Genomic DNA, 7,653 nt, shown 5'->3' with positions numbered 1-7,653 from the left:
TAACTGCAGTTGCACAAAAGAATGACAATATTAACGGGTTGAAATAAGAAAAACATAAAATATTTAAAAAAATGATTGAAAGAAAGACTTATTGGTTGTTGATATATTTATAATAAAACATATCCTTGAGTGAGGAGAACTTATGAGATAAACCTGTAATTTCAGGAGGGACCACAGGCGTGGTGCAACAGTAGCAACAATAGCAGGGAAGTACGAGTAGAGCTTCTATTGCAGGTAGGTGAATCGCACCTAAACTTCCTAGTTAATTTCCATGATTTATTTATATTACCAATGTGAAATGTGAATTACTGAATGTATGGGTATTCAAGGTGAAAAGTTGTGTGAATTGCCAAATGATAAAATTATCACTAACAAAAGAAATATGAGAAGAACGATTTGAGGCGTAAACTAGCATACATTTAGTGTATGTTAGGATCCCGAGTAAGGGGATCACCATGTATGGACTAATATACATTTAGTGTATGTTAGGATCCCAGGTAAGGGGATCACCATGTATCGGCTAACATATATTTTTTAGTACATGTTAGGATCCCGGGTAAGGGGATCACCATGTATCGGCTAGCATACATTTAGTGTATGTTATGATCCCGGGTAAGGGGATCACCATGTATCGGCTAACATATATTTTTTAGTACATGTTAGGATCCCGGGTAAGGGGATCACCATGTATCGGCTAACATATATTTTTTAGTACATGTTAGGATCCCAGGTAAGGGGATCACCATGTATCGGCTAGCATACATTTAGTGTATGTTAGGATCCCGGGTAAGGAGATCACCATGTATCGGCTAGCATACATTTAGTGTATGTTAGGATCCCAGATAAGGGGATTACCTTGCATCGACTCATATGGGGTGATGATGGTGGTACCAGTGAAATTGGTGTCGGTAGTGTGACAAGCAAAAATAATCATGTTCGATCTCATAAAGTCTGGAATGAAGGTTGAAAGTGGCAGAGGGAACAATTAACAATAGTTGGATAAGGAAGGGATTCTAATAAAAAAAATAAAAGGGAGAAACAAATGAACTATGAATGCATGTTACCCTGTTAAAATTGTTAGATGTTCATGTTGTCATATTTATTGTAATATTCACCTTTCAATAATATGTATTTTGTTTGAGGATCATCACATGCACGACAGGAGTAGATCCTAGCTTATGTTGCCTTCTTGTAATCTAGGTTCTAGGGAGTATACCCTTGTATTTTGTAAACATGAAAATATTTGTATAACTTAATTTGTATAATTAATGTTTAAACTTGATTGAATGAATTTAATCATGTAGTTCATATAACCATACTTCATGCCTATGTAATTATACTTATTTATTTTTATCTATCCATAATGATATTTTGTTATGTAATGCATATCGTAAATATTGTGGTGAATAGGTGTGAGTATAAGTGTGGAAATTGAAACCCAGGATGATTGGGTCGGGAATTAAGTTATGAGATGCGAGCTACTAGAAGTGTAAATAAATTCATGTCAATAACCTAGGACCTTCCGGTATAGGGGGAACTCCGTCGAAATTCTAGTAGATTTTAATACGAAGACCATGAACATATATATATATATATATATATATATATATATATATAAATTATTATGTTTTTTTTTACGATTGACATAAGATTGTCGTTTTATCCCGGAATGGGGGATGTTACATCAACACTCCTACACCTAGGAAAAGACATCAACTCTTTGACTGTGTCATTGTTCGATGTGTCTTTCTAGGCTATGGTTCTCATACAAAAAGATATCGGTGTTATGATCCCTTTTCATGCAAACTCTATATTACTATGGATGTAACCTTTCTTGAAACTGAATACTTCTTCAATGAACCATCCCCTTCCATCTTCAGGAGGAGAATGCAACTAAACAATAAATATAGTATTGGTTTCATATGGACCATACTAAAAGACACACATAAATAGAATTAGCGATTATTGAGCAGACCAATAACACCGACGCACATACTTAAGCCACAGTACATCACCCCCTCTCCAACATACAACATGACCAAGGTCAAAATCATGAGGACATTCTTGACATTACAACTGAGGTAAGGTCTCCTAACTCCCCTACATTATCTAATTCTATGAAATACAATTTACATCATAGGCATAATCGAGGGATACCCCCAAACCTATACTAACCAGAAACATAAGGAAGAAAGTCCAAATACTCCTTTTAGAATTTTATCCTAGCTCATAACATGTCAAATACAGCAAAGGTCTTTATGGGAGAAGTGTCTTCAAAACAAATCCCACAAAACATTAAAGAGGTCGTGCTAGATGAACATTGGAAAATGGTTGTTTTGATGAAATGAAGGCTCTCCAAGAAAATAATACTTGGAAACTAACTACACTGCCAGATGGGAAAAAGACAGTTGAATGTAAATGGGTGTTTACTATGAAATATAAAGCAAATGGGACAGTAGAACGATACAAAGCGAGATTGGTGGCCAAAGGATACACACAGACACATGGCATAGACTATCAGGAAACTTTCCCACCAGTAGCCAAACTGAACACAATTCGGATACCCCTATCGCTTGTAGCAAACCTGGATTGGCCTTTACATTAGTTTCATGTAAAGAATGCATTTCTTCATGGAGATTGTTGTTACCCAATTTTTGACCCACCTTTTTAATAAATTTTTTTGAAAAATCCAAAAATAGAGAAAAACAACGAAAATCCAAAAAATATGTTTTTTAATGTATTTGCATCGTTTTTAGCATTTTCAGCATTGTCTCAAAAGAATTTAAATTTTCAAAGATCTTTGGAACGCGTTTGAATTTTAACGTGTTATTTTTAAAATCACTGATTTTTCTCATTCGAGTCGATGTTGATAAGAAAAAATCCAAAAAAAAAAAACAAATTTACAAAAAAAAAGAAAGAAGTTGAGGGACCAAGTTTGGAAACCTTGCAATATTTTTACCTATAAATACTGGTCTCCACAACACACACAATGGGGGGTAGAATTTTGAAAAATTAAAGGGGAAAAACAAGTAACCATAAACCTAAACCTAAACCTATCTATACCAACACAAACCGGCCGCCCCCCTCCCTTTGCCAAAAGAGAACCAGAGAGAGCCAGGGAGCCGCCACTATCGCTCCCAAAACCAGAGAAACAAAGCCAGCTAGCCCCCCGCCACTCAAATAGCCCCTCTAACCTTTGCTCCCTTTTCCTTCTCCCCCTCTGACATGACTAAAAAATTGATGTTTTCTCCCAAGTGCAGGAGTGTTGAAGTAATAAATAACTTGGCAAGACCGGGATCAAACCACAAGGAGGTTAATTGTATAAATTATAAATAACAATAATACAACAATAACAACAATAATAATAGTAATAATATTAGTATTAGTAGTAGTAGTAATAATAATAATAATAATAATAATAATAATAAAGAAGAAGAAGAAGAAGTTGATGAGAACTTTGAGATGGAAGATTAATGTAATGATTAAACAATTATAAAAACAGATATCAAGGTTAGACGATCCACGAATGGTATTTTAAACAAGTATAATATAAACTCTTATTACTCAAATAGAAACCTCGCACAAAGGAGGTTCCAATCAGATGATTTGTCATTAATAGCTCATTATAAATTGCTAACATAATCATATTAATTATCTTATTTACGTAACACCAAACTTTTAAATACTGTCAGGAATTCATGATGCTAACCTATGTTAACAACAAATCAAGTTCCTTTCATAGCACAGGTGTAGGTAATACTATATGGTTGGGCTATGAGAGTGCCAACCGTTTGTTGTACCAAGTGTTATACAACATAAATCTATATTAACCATTTAACAAGCAAGTTATTAAGAATTAATAAGATAAAAAGATAAGACATGTTAATATTAAACATTAAGGTCCATGTTGAGTTTACACCATACTTATTCTTACACCATTAGTGTAACCTTTTCACCTTGACATAATAAACTTAGCTAAACATAATGAAGAAGATAAACATAAATAAACAAAATAAGATCATAAATAAGATACAAGTTAACTAAGTAAAGGAAAGGAAATGAAAAGCATAAACAAGATATTAATGAAAGCAAAACTTAAGAATTACAAAAAAAAAAGAGAGAGAGAGAGAGAGAAAGAGCAAGTTCTTGATCTAAACACCAAGATGCTTAAATACAAGGCAAATACCTCCTTTTATAGGACAAAATTTGGAACTATTGATTTGATGACTAATTATTGAGTGGTTGGCCAACTCTTGACTTAGTGAAAATCCTTATCTTCTTCTCTAAATAAAACATCATTACTAACATCAGAACTAGAACCACTTGTATTATGAAAGTTCTAGGAAATTTTCTTATCTTTCCAAGAAAGAAAAATTGAGGTCATTTGGACTTCTAGAACTCGAGATATGGGCTGAACACTGAACAGTGTATGGGCTGTAAGACAGATTCAGACTTCTCCGTTGTTGCTATAATTTGGACTTGAAAATGACCTTTTTAAATTTAGACTCCACATGAAAGTTATAGGCCTATATCTTACCGAATCTGTACAAAAAATGGAGGTTATTTGGATATCTAGAACTCAAGATATGACCCAATTACCAAACAGTGTTCCAATTTGGACTGCACCAACATCTCTTTTCTAAGTTTGGCCCTCTCTTTGTCCTTTCAATTTCAATACTTAAACTCATCAATCAATCCTTTCATTTATGTGATAGGCCTATATTGAAGATGAACATTTGCAATAAATTAAAGGTATCTTATATTATTAGGTATGTTATTATAAAACATGCTTTGATTAAGGAGTTATTGATACTTCAAGTGCAAAATAATGATATAAAACCTTGATAAAAATGCATTTTTAAGTACTAATCACACCCCCAACCAGCTTATTACTAGTCCCTAGTAATCAAAGCGTTAAAATAGAAAAGCAATTTGTAAATTCAACAAAGCAAGCCATTCATCATTCAACTTCCATTAATCTATCCAGATAAACAAACTCTCATTAAATTAATATATCTGCTCAATACCTTTTAAACAAGATATTAATAAACCTTTTTTTTGTGCTCAAAATATCAACATATAGTTATGGGGCTTTACTTGGAAGAAAACAAAATTTTTGTTCTAATGTTTAAGGTTAACTTCCTTGGGTTAGGATTATTATCTTTTTCTTCTTTTTTCTTTTTTTTTTAAAAAAATATATATACATATAACTTAAAACACAATGCATCTTTAACCCATGTAACGAGCTTTCAGCTAATGACTCCCAAACCAGTTGGTCTTAGGGCATTAGGTGTTAAGACACCCTTACGAGCTTAGTAACTCGGGTTGTAGATACTGATATGTAGATAGTGCAATGTTTGATTACATTAAGCTTTTTTCCTCAACCCATGTAACAACCATTGGGTCAATAGCTCCCAAGTCAGTTGACTTTAGGGTATTAAGTGTTAAAACACCCCCTTGAGCTTAATTGCTTAGGTTAGGAAGGCTATGAAACCAAACTTATTTACATTTTTATTGTTTTTTGTTTTTCTTACAAATTATATACTATCCATTTCCCTTAGTTGTTACCTTTAACAAAAGAAGATAAATAATGTAATAATCCAATGTGCAACCCACAATCATATGTTAAAGTGTGTGTGTGAAAATAAAGATCTAAGAATACTTGTTAAATGCGCATATGAGCAGAATCAAGTGATAACAATATGTAAACCTGAATATTTCAAGAAGTATTCTGATAGACCTTGTTAAGAATGTTTACTAAGATGCGTCTCAAGAGTCACTTTAACAAAAGAACTCCTTTTACTCTGTCATCCTAGTAATAACAGTTTTGCAAATAGTTTATGAAATAGAAAACATAGTTAGTTTTTTTTTAAAAAAATATATCAACTACTACCCTTTCCCCCTATCCAAAATGAGACAGTGTTCTCAATGTCCTAAGGTAAAAAGATATAGTATAGAAGACATCACTTGAAATAGAGAACACTGACAACCCTAAAACACACTTAAACAAATATAAGAAATAACAAAACACAATAATAAAACCAAAAGACACAAAGTTTTTACAAACACAGGCTCAAATCCAATCTATGCTTTTACAGCTTTCCTTAGTTAACCAATTTATGCGACTCATGAGGGATCAATTATAGGGATGAAAGATTGTAGTTGGTCAATCAATTGTCCAGCAGTAGCAGTAGAGATTATGATTTTTCATGCCGAAGATGTTAGAAATTCCTGTTCCACAGCATGATCAAGAAAAGACAACAACTTATCATAAAAACCATTAATATTTAACAGGCCTATGGGTTTATGGTGAATGTGCAATTGGGCCCAAGATGAAGTATGAAAGATCTCTTCCAATGTGCCCAAACCACCTGGTAAGGCAATGAAGGCGTCAACATGGTTAAACATTGCATTCATTCAATCATACATTGTGGAGACCTGTAATTCCTCTCCAATTGTTTTTCCAATGATGTCCCCTTTTGCTAAAGCTTTGGGGACGACCCCCAAAACTTGACTGCCTCCTAAAAATGTAGTTATTGACACACCCCTTATTAACCTAATGGTGCCTCCCCTATACACTAAATTAATCTTTCTCTCAGCTAGTACCTGACTAGGATGATTTCCTGATTCTAAAAACTCTTTTTCTTTCCTAAGACTGGGTCCACCAAAAACACAAATATTTCTTATTTGATGACTTGAGGAACTTGCCATTTCTACACACTTCTATATTTGATGAATGTATGGGTTGAGTAGAAATGAAGGGAATGAAGAGAAGAATTTATAGATGAGAAATTAAAAATGCTTTCATACCACCTATATATAGGCAAGTTGTAGTCTCACTCATTCTCTCTCTCTCTCTCTCTCTCTTTATTTATTTATTTTGAAAAGGCATGTGTATGTACAGGTAGTTGTGATTATGGCTCACATCTTCCCTTAGTTTTATGTCCAAGAATGGCTTAAACATCCTCTATAGGTCGGGGATAGGCTTCCCATCCAGTTTTCTTAAAAACTGGTAAACATGGTCTTTTTTAGTTAGATTCCCAAGACTATGTCGAGCATGTTATTTATGAAAATGGGGTCATATTTCATGAAATGCACAATGCACATCCCCATCAGGATACGTCTCAAAAGTCAATAGAATATTATCTAATGATTCCATATGTTTTGAAATAAATCCTGACTTTTGACAATTTTCACAAGCTTTGCAGAACACATGTGTGTCTTTAAACATGGTGGGCTAATAAAATCTACATTGTAAGATTTTTGCAGTCGTCTTTTTTGACGAGAAATGACTCCCACATGCCTCAGAATGACAAAATTTAATGACACTACATACCTCATTGTCGGGAATGTATTTTTGAAATATTTGATTAGGATAATATTTGAATAAGTACGGGTCATCCCAACAAAAATTTTGCATGTCGGTCAAAAACTTTCTTTTGTCTTCGGTACTCTTGTGAGCTAGCAAAAATCCTGAAGCAAGAAAATTGATATTTTTAGCAAACCAAGGCATTGAACTAAGAGAAAGTAAGGATTTGTTAGGAAAGTAATCATCGATTGGTTGTGATGTCAGATGTCGAATCTGTTGTCACTCTTGATAAAAGATCTACATCAATATTTTCGATGCCTTTTTCACCCATGATTTCTTCCCGA

The sequence above is a fragment of the Populus alba genome, chromosome 8, assembly GCF_005239225.2.
Source record: "Populus alba chromosome 8, ASM523922v2, whole genome shotgun sequence".
In the NCBI taxonomy this organism is placed as follows: Eukaryota; Viridiplantae; Streptophyta; class Magnoliopsida; order Malpighiales; family Salicaceae; genus Populus; species Populus alba.
This window is presented reverse-complemented; position numbering follows the sequence as displayed.